Source organism: Mustela nivalis, assembly GCF_964662115.1.
Source record: "Mustela nivalis genome assembly, chromosome: 14".
Taxonomy (NCBI): domain Eukaryota; kingdom Metazoa; phylum Chordata; class Mammalia; order Carnivora; family Mustelidae; genus Mustela; species Mustela nivalis.
The window spans coordinates 35,045,912-35,060,985 of record NC_139033.1 but is presented as its reverse complement, the minus strand read 5'-3'; the positions used below and the strand labels follow the sequence as shown (position 1 = coordinate 35,060,985).

Sequence of the window (15,074 nt, the reverse complement as noted above, 5' to 3'; positions counted from 1 at the left end):
AGAGAGAGACATGTAGTAGATGAAAGGCTGTGAAAACAAGGGGAGAGGGCTTGTCATCCAAGAAGGCTGTGTCATGGACTGAATGTGAGGGTGTGTGCTCCCCACCCCCAAATACATACGTTGAAACCCTACCCCCCAGTGTGATGATATTAGAATGGGGGCCCTTTGGAATGTGGTAGGGCCAAGAGCGTGGAGCCCTCATGCAGGGGATTCATGTCTCCTAAGAGTCTCAAGAGAGTTTGCTTCTCTCTCTCTCTCTTCTCTCTTCCATGTGATGATCCAAGAAAAAACGCCATCTGCAACCCTGAAGAGGACCTTCACCGGAACCTGAACTTGCCAGCTCTCTGGTCTCTGACTGCCAGCCTCAGAACTGTGAGAAATAAGTTTCTGTTGTTTATAAGCCACTCAGTCTATGCTATTCCGTGATAGTGACCAGAATGGACTAAGACGGTGCACTTGAATTTATGATTTTGGAGCTGGGACAGCCTTGGGTAGAGCGAGATGCAATATGTGGCCAAGGAAGTTTGGGATATGGGGTGGGAAACAGTAGTGAAGATGATCTTTTCTCTTCTTTATTTATCCTAGATATCACCCATTCGGGTGCTGGGTCCCAATACACACACCTGTTCTCTTGGCCAGCAGAAGGCTAAATGATTTGAATCAAAAGCAGGTAAAAATGATTAGTCAGTAGATTTTGTTTGTAAAATATTTTAAAAAATCAATTTTCAGTGATAAAGATTTGTATACCATGAAAAAAGATGGTAAAATACATAGCCTTTTTAAGCAATTATGTTAACAGTTCCTTTTCTGTATATATGCATTATATTGTATATAGATAATAACGTAAAAGATACCGTCACAAGGCAGGTGTGCTATCAATTTAGCAAAATATAAAATTAAGCTCTATCTTGGGGGTGGTTGGAAATGAAACTCAGCCTTTTTCAGCCTCGTGTGGTTACACTGTACCTGTCATAATCCACATGGTTTTAAGTGAATGGCAAATGAAAACTAAGAACAACAGTTTTAAAGTACGATACCTGGTGTTGTATTATTAGATAGTATTGTTAGCATCGTGATACAGAAATGGAGATTTAAACTCTAAAGATTAAAAAAAATACTTTTAGCCAAAGGTGTCAGATAGGGAGACTTTCCCTATAGGATCGTATCCAAGTCGTCTTCCTTCTAGGCAGAAACAACTGATGTAATTATTTGGCTACTTGCTAGGTGATGTCTATATCAATCAGGTACGAGGACTGGGAGGAAGCCCATAAAGAGATTGCTTTAGAAGGTTCTATCCACACTTTGCTGGGCTTTTGGTCACTGCATTAAAGCATAGGTTTAAAATCAAATGCAGGGGCCCCTGGGTGGCTTAGTCTGTTAAACAGCTGCCTTCAGCTTAGGTCATGATCCCAGGGTCCTGAGATTGAACCCCGCGCCATTGAGCCCCATGAAGGATCCCAGCTCAGCAGGGAGACTGCTTCTCCCTCTGCTGTTCCCTGGCTTGTGTGCTCAATCTCTCTCTCTCTCTCTGTGTCAAATAAATAAATAAAATCTAAAACATAAAACACAATGCAAAAAATATTTGTGTTGGCTCCGATAGATAATCTTTCATCATTTGGGCCACAAACAGAATCCAAGTTGACGACTGACAGTCAAACACAAACACCCAAACACCGGCGGCTGGGTTGCTTTACTTCCTGCTTCCTTCTCTCCAGGTGGTTGTTGGTGCGTGAGAAGGTCAAGCTGATCCAATCAGGGCTTCTCATCCACACCTGCAGGTAACTTTCCCCTTGCACAAACTTGAGTTTATGAGGAATCAGAGGTTTCGCTGCAACTTAGAATATCCCTTCCTATTTTAGAGACAAACTTCTTTAAGGAACACATTTGGGTTCAAGTGCATAAAAGGTTAAACGGTTCATAAAAAACAATGTTAAAAATACAAAAATTCACAAAGTTCCCATTTTTTACAAAATAAAAAACTTTCTTTTTCTTTGTTTGTTTCTTTTTTCCTTTTTATTTTTCTTCAAGGTCAAGTCCAAAACTTAGGTTAGGTTATTCCAAGAAAAGATCTCCAATGTACACTTTTTCCAGTTCACATAAGCATCATTGTAAATTCAGTCTCTGAACATAAAATGCCTAAGATTACCACTCTCCCCACATCAAAACAGTAAGTGCAGACTTCTTCAAATTTGTATTTTTTTTTAAAGATTTTATTTATTTATTTGACAGACAGTTCATAAGCAGGCAGAGAGAGAGGAGGAAGCAGGCTCCCTACTGAGCAGAGAGCCCGGATTTGGGGCTTAATCCCAGGACCCTGGGATCATGACCTGAGCCGAAGGCAGAGGCTTTAACCCACTGAGCCACTCAGGAGCCCCTTCAAATTTGTATTTTAACCTCATAGCTTTACTCCTTATCTTAGAAAAATGAGGACTGGGGCGCCTGGGTGGCTCAGTGGGTTGGGGCTTCTGCCTTGGCTCGGGTCGTGGTCCCAGGGTCCTGGGATCGAGCCCCACATCGGGCTCTCTGCTCCTCGGGGAGCCTGCTTCTCCCCATCCCCTGCCTGCTTCTCTGCCTACTTATGATCTCTGTCTGTGAAATAAATAAAATTAAATTTTTTAAAAAAAGGAAAAATGAGGAGTATCACCTGTTTTCTATAGTATTACTTGTTTGTAATAACTGAAGCCAACAAGTATTGTGAGATTAAGCCAGGATGACAGGGGACACAAGAAAAATGAAATCCAGTTTTTGACTACAAATGGGGGCATAATTTGAGCCGGTTCCCTGTGAAAGTCATGTTCCATGAGGATGAACAGATGATGATTTCCCCAACAGCCTGAAGTTTTTTGTGTTTCTTTTTTTTTTTTTTTAAATAAGGAACTACTTTTGGTTTAAAAACAAACAAAAAAGATGTAAAAAAAAAAACGAAGCAAAGAAGAATAATAACACTCTGCATCATTGTACCCAGAGAACCAGAGAAGATAAAATTTCAGTCAGTTGAGCACCAAGGGGAAAAAAAATCTGTCTTTAAAAGGATAAGTTGGCCTGGTGTCCACTTTCTGTCTGGCCTCCAAACACGGTGCACGTGTTTAGGAATCGTGGACTCCCAGAGGATGTTCAATGACTAAAATTACAAGATTTTTATCATTGGTTTGTGCTCTAGGTTGACCAATTTCCCCTGCGAATTCATACCCACTTGGAACCTCAGAATCTAACCGTATTTGGGAATAGGGTACTTAGCAATTAGTTAGGTTAAGATGGGGATCATACTGAATGAGGTTAGGCCCTAAATGAGATGACTGGTGTCCTTATCAAAAGACTTCATGGAGACACAGAGGTACAGGAAGAACGTTCTGTGAGGATGAAGGAAAATATTGGAGGGCTGGTCCTAAGGGCTGAGAAGGGCTGGCAGCCACTGGAAGCCAGGAGAGAAGCAGAAGCTTCTCCAGGTTCCAGGCAACCTTCTGAAAGAGCATGACCCTACCGATACCTTGATTTCAGACTTCAACCTCCAGAACAGTGAGAGAATAAATCTCTGCTGTTTGAAGCCACCCAGGGTGTGGTACTCTGTTCTGGCAGCCCTAGGAAACCATTATGGTTAGGTTGAGTGACATATGGAGGTGACAATGACCTTTTTTCTCAATTTTGTAATGATCAGCCTAAAGCACAGCCTGAACCAACCCAAGAAGCTTCCTGTTGGAAGAGGGCAGTTCACAGGTTCTTGGGTTCAGGGCTTACTAAAGCAGAGCTGATAGATTTCCTTTCGAAGAAAGAAATAATTTTCTATTTTAAATATAGTTATAGTACACTTCATGATATCTTTAACTTCAGGAAATTGAACTCTGCATAGAAACCTCATGCATTGCAGGACCTGAAAATACTACTTTTCATAATTTGGTTTTGCATTTTCCTTTACCTCCAAGGTCAGCCTCAGAAGGACATCATATTTAATTTTATTTTCAGCTAACCTTATACATGCTCTGTTTCTGTGTCCTCTGAACGCGCTCCAAGTCACTCTGTTGCTTATTTACCAAACTTTATAAGACCATGAATTTTATTGTGATTTTTTTTTTTTTTTGAGGCCGAGACAATATCTTTACATGCTGATCAGAGTACAGAGACTACTTAAACCAAAAAGCGATGCTCCATTTCAATAGAACTGTAAACCGAAAATTAATTCATCATTTTGCTCACGGGTCTTTCGCGGGACATTCATCAGCCTCCATTCCTTCTTTTGTCCTGATACACTATACCGTTTTATGAACTTTCTTCTGTGTGTTAATATAAAAAGGGAGGTATTATGATCCTTTTTCCACACAGACCTAATGGACTAAAGGACTTGCTTAGCATCGCATTTTTCTTACCCTTGTGTGAGTCTTCTCCTGAGGTTACCTCAAGCTCTCCCTCTTGTTCTCAGCGCAAATCTCATCCTGTGTCACTCCCAGTTTCCTTTCTGTGTCAGGAAGGAATTCCATGCTCATAAGCGTGTGCCCTAAAATGGCCAACCAACTTGTTCTTGGAAATGGGCCCCCTTGATCTGCGCAGGGAAATAAGGCACAATGGCAGGGCAAGACCTATACTGACCTATAGCCAAGATGGAAACTACAGACCATTGGACTAAGTCTGGCCATTAACCTACATGATCATAAAAGCATAGATGTTTGCCTTCTGGTGACATCTACCCTGGAGCATGGGGAAGGTTGGTCTGATAGCTGGCTTCACGTTTTGATTTCTCTATCCTGTGGGCTGATCTTGTAAGCATGGAGCTGGCGCTTGTCTACCCAGATGGTCACAACTTTTGGAAATGCTTTGGAAAGGTGAAAAGATTGCATAAGCTGTGATGCCTGGTTAGAGCATCTGAAACGTTGCTCTGCATGTGAGGAGACTACGCATGGTGGCCATGTCCTTGGAAATACAGATAGCTTTCATAGAGATAAAGTAAACATCCAAGTTTAAGCCTGCCAGCCAGCTGACACAGGAAACATATTAGATTTACATAGTCAAGATTTTAGAATTTGAGAGATTTGGAGTCTCATGTATACATACCTTTTAATGGCAGCTCCAACTGGTGGCTGTTAAATACTGTCGATCCAGAGAACATGAGAAGAAAGCCAGCCGAGTTCTGGGAGCCAGTACTGTGGGATGGTAGCTTTGAACATTGGGCAGCTTACGAGTGATTGTCTGAGAGGCAGATGGACTCATAGGTCACCAATAGTGAGGACTCTGTGAGAGAGAATAGAGGTGAGTGGTCAAAATAAAGGCACGAAGAAAGAGTAAAACAAAGAGCAGGAGCTACAGACATCCAGGTTATTTAACGCCACCCAACATTTCATTGGATTGGTGATCGTCTTTTCCTACAAAGTATCATGTTCCATCTGTTGGGGCATTTTTCTTTTCTAACTTCTATAGCAAACAAATTAATTATTTTCTTACAACTGACGGTGTGTGTTTGTGTTTTTAAGATGGTCCTTAGACTTTAAAAAATATGTATTTTATTTTTAAGCAATCTCTGCACCCAATATGGGGCTCAAACTCGCAATCCTGAGATCAGCGGTCACAGGCTCTAGCGTACTGAGCCAGCCAGGGACCCCTGGTTCTTCGACTTTATATCCCTCTTTAATACCAGGTTAGATGTTAGTTTGCAAACGTGATATGAAAAAAGATCCTGTGGAATGTTATAAGAAGAATCCAGAAATGCACATTTGGCATCCCAGCCTGTCAACAGATTGCGAGGACAGACACACGAACGAGATGTCCTGTGGCGGCTGATGTTGAACTTCTTGCTGCCCAACCCACAACTCATCTGACTAAAAACAGTACTTAACGTCAATGTTTTTCTGTCATTTCAGGATCTCACTGTACTGAAACATACCACTGTGGTACACAATTAAGAAGGGAATTGAAACAAGGGAAATTTTTACTGTTAAGAAATGTAATATGAGGGGTGCTTGGGTGTCTCAGTCGGTTAAGCATCTGCCTTTGGCTTAGGTCATGATCCCAGCATCCTGGGATCAAGCCCCACCTCAGGCTCCCTGCTCAGTGGGGAGCCTGCTTCTCCCTCTGTCCCTCACCCCTCTCTCTCACTCTCCAATAAATAAATAAATAAAATCTTTTTGTTTAAAAAAAGGAAATATAATAAGAAATAGTGTTTACTTCTTTGTATCATCATTTCTATTCTCTTGAATCATGTGAACTCTACCTGGATTGTGTAGCAGGAACTTCATTTTTCTTTCTTTGGTCCAGCTCTTTGGGAAGCCCCCCCAACAAAACATTAAGTGTTTAATAAAGATTCAGATGCCTGGATGTTGGCTCTTAGTACTGAAGGAGTCCACCAATGACAGAGGACACTTGGAGAAGTCATTCTTCACCACATAGCAGGGTGGTTAGTCTCTCTCTCTCTCTTTTTTTTAAATTAGATTTGGACTTCTTAGTGTTGTGTGTTGAGTTTTGGTTGTTCATTATTAAAGTCTGTCATAATTAACATCAAAATATAAATAAATGAAGTTTAAGCATAAAAAACTTGTTGAGTAATAGCATCCCATGAGTAAAAATCCAAGGCTACTCAAAAAGGCAGATTTTCATATAGCTTGTGTTAGGTAGCATAGTACTGTGTGTGTATGTATGTTTTGGGGGGCTCATATTAGTTTGCTAGGGCTGCCATAATAAAGCACTACAGATACGCCAAGGCATTATTTCTGCTTAAGCAGCAGAAATTAATTTTCTCACAGTTCTGGAGGCAGAAGTTTGAAATCCAGGTGTTGGTAAGGCTGGTTTCTTCCAAGGCCTGTCTCCTCGGCCTGCAGCAGGCTGTCTTCTCTCTGTATCTTAACATGGTCTTCCTTTTGTGCGTTTGTGTCCAAATCTTCTCTTCCAACAAGGATACCGGTCATAGGATAGGGTCCTTCGTAATGACCTCATTCTAACTTATTTGCCTCTTCAAAGACGCTATTTCTGAGTATCATCACACTGTGTAGTGCCCGAGTTAGTATTTCAACCTAGCAATTTGCCGGGGTGGGGGTGGGGAGGACACAATTAAGTCCCTAACAATGGGTATGTGGCCTTAACCACTTGTTAGAGATACAATTTATGTGCTATTATTTTTACTCATTTTGGAACTCCATGGTATCTTTCTAAGTCTCAAAGAGCACAAGGATTTAATGGCAGTACTGATGGCAGCCTAATCATCCATTCTCAAGTTACTTTCTAAATTTCATATTTTAATAAAGGACTAAAATGATTGCTTTAACATATGTAAAGCCTGAAAGTATAAGGGATAGTGTATGGGAAGTACACAGGAAAATACTGGAAGTAGGTGGGAAATCTCCACACTTCCGTCTCAATTTTGAACCTTAAACTTCTCTAAAAAAAAAAAAAAAATCAAGTCTGAAAAAAATTGTGTCTTAATAAAATTAAGTCTTTTTATTTTTAAAGATTTTATTTATTTATTGACAGAGATCACAAGTAGGCAGAGAGAGAGGGGGAAGCGGGCTCCCTGCTGAGCAGAGAACCCAATGCGGGGCTCAATCCCAGGACCCTGAGATCATGACCTGAGCCGGAGGCAGAGGCTTAACCCACTGAGCCACCCAGGTGCCCAATAAACTTAAGTCTTTTTTTTTTTTTTTTTTTTTTTTAAGATTTTATTTATTTATTTGACAGAGAGAGATCACAAGCAGGCAGAGAGGAGAAAGCAGGCTCCCTGCTGAGCAGAGAGCCCGATGTGGGACTCGATCCCAGGACCCTGAGATCATGACCTGAGCCGAAGGCAGCGGCTTAACCCACTGAGCCACCCAGGCGCCCTAAACTTAAGTCTTAATAAAAACAAAACAATTGCTTATTAGGCTGAAATTTTCCATAATCAATTGTATTGGTATTGATACATTTTGTACTTGGCATTCTTTTTCAGAGGAGGAAGGCACAGGCCCCAGACATTGAAGGCTTTCATCTGACTGTTAAGTACATTTGCTAGAACAGAAGGAGCACTGGGCCTGGAGCTGGGAGACCGGAGTTTGATCTGAGCTCCATGGTCTCCTCTCTGAGCTCTGGTCTCCTCAACAAAGTAAAACCCTGCTCACCATGTGGGATTGTTATAAGCACCAAATGAGATTTATATAGGTCAGGAATCCTTAGGTATTATAAATTGCAAGGTAAATGTAACGGGGTATTACTTTTTGAAGGGAAATAGAATGGACCCTCTAATTAGAAACAATTATAATAAACTCTTCTGAATTGTTAACAGTTTATTCACTTATTTTAAGTCATGATTATTCTGCTAGAACCTCAAACGTTAAATTGGTTTGTGATCTAATTATTAATATACCAAACCCCCCAAATGAAATCAGCTCAAAAGCACAAAGAGAGATTAGGATGTATGTTAAATATTTATTTTTCAAGATTTTATTTATTTATTTATTTATGTGATATGGGGAGGCACAGAGGGAGAGAGAGAAGCAGACTCCCTACTGAGGAGGAAGCCCTTGCCGAGGCCCGATCCCAGGACTCAGAGTTCCTGACCTGAGCTGAAGGCAGACCCTTAACCAACTGAGCCACCCAGGCACACCAGGGTGTATGTTAACTATTACAAAATCAGGCTGGCAAGTCCACGGACAGAAGCCATATTGATAACACCTTGAAATAGATCCTTTATCAGATTGCATTTAATACACTGGGGAAGCTGTTTTCCGTTTGAAGTTTCCTCTGCTTTTGCTCAAAAAGGTTTCTTCCCCTAAAATTATATAGTATTTGAACATAGCATTTGAAAAAGAGCCATTCCCAGCACTCCACTTTGCCATCTATCGGAGTTCAGATCAGCCCGACTACAGCCAAAATACTCTGAAAGTAAAGTCACACTTGGGTCTGAATGGAAATATACATAGTAAGGCAGGCTTAGAGTGAATTGATTTAACATTAAATAAGGCTTCCTCGGAACCCATACATTTAATAGAGATCTTCAGTCCTAGAAGAAATGCACCGAATAGAAGGTAGGCTCCTTCTTTGTAAAATGAAAGAAGGTTTATTGTGTCTGGGATGTAGACTTGGAGAATAGGTTTGAATATGCTGGGTGGTTCTTACACAGGCATTTTAGGAAATGATGTTATTCCCACAAAATTATTGGTGCTTGCTTATCCTTTTAACTTTTGTAAGAGGTCATTGATCAATGTGTTTGCAAATCCCCCTTTGTGGACCAATGACCAATGAAGTTTACAGCTTCAAGTAAACTAAAGTACTGGTTAATTTTATTCAGAACTTATGACTGGCAATTCTTAGATTCAATCACTCAACTTCTAAAGAACTGATATATTCTTTTTTTTTTTGAACTGGTATATTCTTAAAACATTAAGACTTCTTACATGTGTTATAAAACAGCTTTCTTCCTAAATGAATTTGCTTTTTCAAATGGAAACCATTAGTGCTGCTTTGAACCATATGTGGAAGGAAATCAGATACCAGAAAGTTCTGTTGGTTTCCCTAGGATGTTAATTTCAAATACTCTTTTTACAAACAGATTTATCTTAATACGGTTGCTTTTCCTTCATTGAGACTGAAGTCTAACCTGGCAGGAGAGTTCACTGTCTCAGCACACATAATATTTCTTAGGAAAGCCAATAAAACCAGCTGAGGCTAAGAGAGTCTCCAGGTCAAGGGAAGAGCAAAATGTCTTTCCTAATGAAGCCCCCAGGGTATATTTTGCTCTTCAGACAAAAGTGGAGGAGAGGGGACTCTAGAATTGTTTGAGGTGTAGTCTTATGGGGTATGTGAGATTATATTCTATAAAAACAAACTTAGGTGGAACCTCAGAAACAGAAGTGGCACCAAGGTGGCATATGGCCTTTGCAGCATCCAAGGCAACTACGAAATCCACCTCTGGAACGCCTCGCAGTCTAGGAGGCTGGCGAAATGGACATGGGCTCAGACTTTTGTGTTTTTAATCAGAAACTCTCTTCCCTCTATTCTTGTTCTTTTAAAACAGGAGTGAACAAAACTCTGACATTTTTCCAAGCCTCACTGCTTCTTTTCAACAAAATGCTTCGAGAATACTCATTTCTAGATAATTCCCCCCTGATTAGTGAGATGCAGTAATTTGTAAAAGAACCTACTTTTTTTTTTTTAAGCTCAGTGTGGAGTTGGAGCTCACAGCCCTGAGACCAAGACCTGAGCTGAGATCAAGATTAGATGCTCAACCGACTGAGCCACGCAGGCACCCCAGAACCTGCTTCTAAACGAGATTTGGCAAGTGCTGTGCAGTCGGATTTAATCCTCAATAGTGTGAGCGGAGTTGCTGGGTTGTTACTTTTGTTTCTTTCTTTTTTTGTTTTAAAGATTTTATTTATTTATTCGACACAGAGAGACACGGTGAGAGAGGGAATACAAGCAGCGAGAGGGAGAGAGGGAGAAACAGGTTTCTCACCAAGTAGCCAGCCTGATGCAGGGCTTGACGCCACGACTTCGGGATCATGATCTGAGCTGAAGGCGGACACTTTATGACTGAGCCACCCAGGTGCATGGTGTTTCTGCGTACAATGGCAGTGAACATGAGAACTTATGTTCATGTCCTCTGACTGCAGGGGCTGCACGTACCGCCCTATAAGGACTTGCTGGGTTTCTCCAGTTTTCAGATGGTTTCCACGATTCCATTCTGCTTCTTAAGGCATCAGTCTTCCTGGGAGGTGGAAGATCTCATTTAGCAGAAGATTTTCCCTGAATCAGTGACAGTCTTCCTGCAGCCCCCGCTGGTGGAACACTTTCAGGACATCTGTGTATAGATGGAATAAGCTGATGTAGACAGACGGGCATCTGCCTGGAGGTGACTCCTGGGGAAGACCGTGGGGAGGTTAAAAAAAAAAAAAAGCCAAATCCACTAATGACCTTCATTAGAAGCAACAAGATAAATGACAGATCAACCTTAAAGGAAATACAGGTTTTCCAAATAAAATTGGTGCTCAGTTGTGCGTATCAAAAACATGTGTACCAGAGAGGGAGATGATCTCCAAATGTGATTTGCTAGAGTTAGCGTGTACCTACGTTTTCATCCAGCATATATTTTCATTGTCAAATATCTCCCCTGGATTCTGTTAATCTTTTTTATTTTTAATTTTTATTTATTTGACAGAGAGAGACACAGCGAGAGAAAGAACACAAGCAGGGGGAGAGGGAGAGGCAGGCTCCCCACCAAGTATCGGGAGCCCGATGTGGGGCTCGATCCCAGGACCCTGGGATCATGACCTGAGCCGAAGGCAGATACTTAACGAATGAGCCACCCAGGCACCCCTCTGTTAATCTTTAGAAACACAAAAGTGCAAGAGACCTAATTTCTGCCAAGATGGAACACAAATTAATAAATGTCTTAACAATCTCAAAAGGGTATTTGAGTGATTAAAAAACCAACATTTGGGGGGAAATGTCATTGTACAGCAAAGACAAAATATATACATGAAACAGATCTAATGCTTTTAGTACCCCCATAATGAAATACATATATCTCCAACATAATAGTTAATATTCATTTGTTAATCTATTGTACTCTGGCATCAACTGTGTATAAAAATGAGTTCATCTTTATCAATGAAACATGGCATGTTTTTCCACTTTAATAGTACTTGACAAAGACAATTAACTTAAAAAAAAAAACCACTAACCGTTGAAGGGCTTATAATGACTCATTGAATCCGGTTAGATTTATACAAATGAGCACTTGATGAAATTTTAAGATAGGAAAAGAAATTTGCTGACTTTTAACTTCCTCTAAATATTTGGTTTTCATGCTGTATATCTGCTTTATGCTATAATGAACACTGTACTTGTATTGCCTTAGTAAATATTTACTTGTTTTTATAAAAGAGAAGTAGAAAAAAAGTTACTCATTCTTGTGCCAAGAACAAGAAAGTTTGTGAACACAGTCACTTGGTGGCACCAACAAGGGCCGACTTTAACTTTTGACCACCTCAATCCCGAATGTCCAGATTGAGCTGAGCAGCTACAGGAATGCTAAGGGGCTCCAAATCCACTACCTAACCAACTCTGGGGGCATCTGTGTGGTGAACTCAGATACAGAAGTCAAGCCATGGAGAAGTGAAAGCAATCATTAATGCTTTAGACCGAGGACAAGCCCAGACAAATGGTTAGAATACTTGAGTCTTAATAAGCCGTTCTGATCCCTGGGTCTGGTTTTCCCCTGACTTAGGTCATGGAACGTAATTTTGCCTAGAAGGGAAATCCTATTCTTTAACTTTAAAGCTTAATCCCCACTCCTCAAGGGGACCCATGTTCCTCCTACACCGAAGTACCAAGTGCTAGAGGGAAAGCATCTTTCCAAATCTTTCCCTCAATCTTGTCTTACATTTAAGGTGCAAGGTGGTAACTAGCAGTAGAGCTCAAACATACAGTACTTAAAAGTAAAATTTAATTTTCGTTAGTTCACATGCAAGCTAAAAAAGCTCTCCCTGGTCATTTAGAATATATCCTCAATGACTCTTCTAACGTTGGCAACTGATCATTTTAGTGTTCTCAAGTAGGTCAGAAGAAAAAAAAATCTCGAATGATGACCTTCCTGCTCTCCTTTGATGACAGGAAGTGGAGAGGCCAAGCAAAGAACCTGCTTCTGTACCATAAACCTGCATTCCGTTTAGTGCTTTGAAAGACAGCGTGCATAATTCAGAACCGAGGGCGTTTAGTCTTGTAATTAATCATAGGGAATTTACCTTGGCAATTCTTGCTGTCTAGCCAAATGCATTCAGCTTTGATGTATTTATTTCTAAATAAAATATTTATTTATTTATTTTTAGATGCAGAGAAGGGGTGGAGGAAGAGCAGAGACAGAGAATCCTAAGCAGGCTCCACACCCAGAGCAGAGCCCAGTGTGGGGCTTGATCTCACGACCTTGAGATCAGGACTGGAGCCTCAAGAGCTGGAGGTTCAACCAGGTGCCCCAACCAAATCGCATTCAGCTTTTAACCCATGGTATTCTGATGGTTCCGATTTTATGACTTTCATGTTTCTTCAGGTCTGGAATGCGATTTCCCGCATTAATTCATTGGTACTGGAGGGCCACAGACACCGTGCCACAGAAAGAGAGACAGACTTATTTCTAAAATCACATTGGGAAGATACGGATGACAAAATATTCTGTGTGTGACTTCTGGGAGATGCCGCTTGAATGTAGAAATACTGGCACTTCGGAACATCTGATTCGTTTATAGGAATGACAGGCAAGGATCGTGTATTCTAAATATTTCGTGCAATCGAGTTAGTTTTTCTATTCAAATGTTCCCTTTTAAAAAAATACTGGTGTTTTTCAAACATGTAGGAAAGGAAGGTAGGCACTTGTCTGTTGAGGATCTCCATGCTTTGGATACACCAGAGAGTTAGCAAGACAAAATCCCTGCTTTTATGAAGAATATGTTCTCGCAGAAGAGACAGATAATAAAGAATTACTGCAGCCATAACCTCGAGCAGACAATGGCAGTGGGACCCATTGACAGACAGACGCTGTCCTTCCCTGGATGTGAGTCGACCAGCAGACTGCGTGGGTCTCGATACTGGCGGGTGGGCGGGTGTGGCTGAGGAGGCCTGGGGGTTTCTGACCGTGTCAGTCCTTTCTGGAAAGCAGGGAGCGGGAACACCCTCAGAAAGTGAGGCTGGGGGGAAGAGGTGCTGGAAGTTTGGAGACGGAAGTCCGAGGGCTGATCCATATATCTGTTTAGTACCAAAAATTAGGTAACGGCTACTCGTCAACAACCCCGGAGATCAAACAGATGACAGTTTCCCAGGCTCTGTTCAGATTGTTTAAAAAAAGATTTAAGAGATGGTTAGAGTAAGTCTCCACCGACCACTTTGCCCTTTCCAGCCTCCCAGAGGTGGACCACTCCCTCCAAGCCGGTGGGCACGATACCCAAGCGTGTTGTTCAAGTTACTGCTGTACAACTTGGATTCTTCCCTCCTAGAGACACTACCTAACTCTAGAACTTCCTCACCATTCCCAATGTAAACTCTGTACCCCCTACTTCACTTTCTGTCCTGTGAATCGGCCTATTCTAGGCACTTCAGATAAATGGAATCACACAGGATTTGTCCTTCTGTGTCTGGCTTGTTTCACTGATCATAATGTTTTCAAGGTTCGTCCCCGCTGTAACATCTATCAAACTTTCATTCCTTCTGGCAGGCTTTTAGTATCACAAAAACGTACTGCCACAGCCATCTCGTGGGTGCAGGGGCACAAGGGTTAAAAACCCTGGGGATGTCTCCTGTCTTCCTCTTCAGGGTCTCCCGTAGACCCTAGCACAAAATCCTTCTCCATAAACGGAAGCCATTTTATTAATGCCGCCTACGAACCATCCTGAATTTATATGGGAAGGCAGGACCTCGTTCCTAGCCAAGCATCGAGATCTTGGAAGGCTGCCAGGCTCCCAGCTCTGAGGCCCTGTTTACTACAAATTATCTGTGCCAGGCGGGGCCGGGTAGGTGCAGGGGAGGATGGCAGCTGGATATCAGAGGCAGGTTTTGCGCGCTGACCGGAGTGGGGCCAGGCCGGCAGGGTAATGGTTTCTATCAGTTTCCTCCTTGGAAGGAAACAGTCTTTAAAAGGACAGAGCAGGGGCACCTGGGTGGCTCAGTGGGTGAAGCCTCTGCCTTCAGCTCAGGTCATAATCTCAGGGTCCTGGGATGGAGCCCCCGCATCAGGCTCTCTGCTCGGCAGGGAGCCTGCTTCCCCCTCTCCTCTGCCTGCCTCTCTGCCTACTTGTGATCTCTCTGTCAAATAAATATAAATAAAAATAAATAAACAAACAAATAACTAAAATGACAGAGTCCCACAAGGAGAGATCTTGAATCACAGTGACTGGATGTAGCCTTTCATAACTGTGCATTCTGCTGCTTAATGGGTGACTTTTGAGGTTTAAAAGACTTGGATTTGGTAAATCTGTTGTTTTAAGTCCTGTGGTCGTTTTACCCCAAGAGCTGTTGTGTTTTCAAAGAAATTCTGCTTCACTCCGCTGGTCTCTTTTTTTCTGAAGAATGGGATACCTGCTTCAAAAGTGTTTTCTGAAGTTCTTACCATGAGCAGTATTATTTTTGAAATGGGAAAA

General features: G+C 41.7%; 1 long non-coding RNA gene across 2 annotated transcripts; it reads left to right on the top strand.

Annotated features, from left to right (window-relative positions):
• Positions 1 to 290: 290 nt before the first annotated feature.
• Positions 291 to 13,327, top strand: LOC309848425. 2 transcript variants are annotated; one of them, XR_014303036.1, is made up of 5 exons: positions 291 to 372; positions 586 to 670; positions 1,716 to 1,778; positions 12,777 to 12,914; positions 12,995 to 13,327. It is a non-coding gene; the product is annotated as an uncharacterized lncRNA (long non-coding RNA). The 2 variants fall into 2 exon arrangements; XR_014303037.1 differs by having other exon boundaries at positions 12,777 to 13,327.
• Positions 13,328 to 15,074: the final 1,747 nt, after the last annotated feature.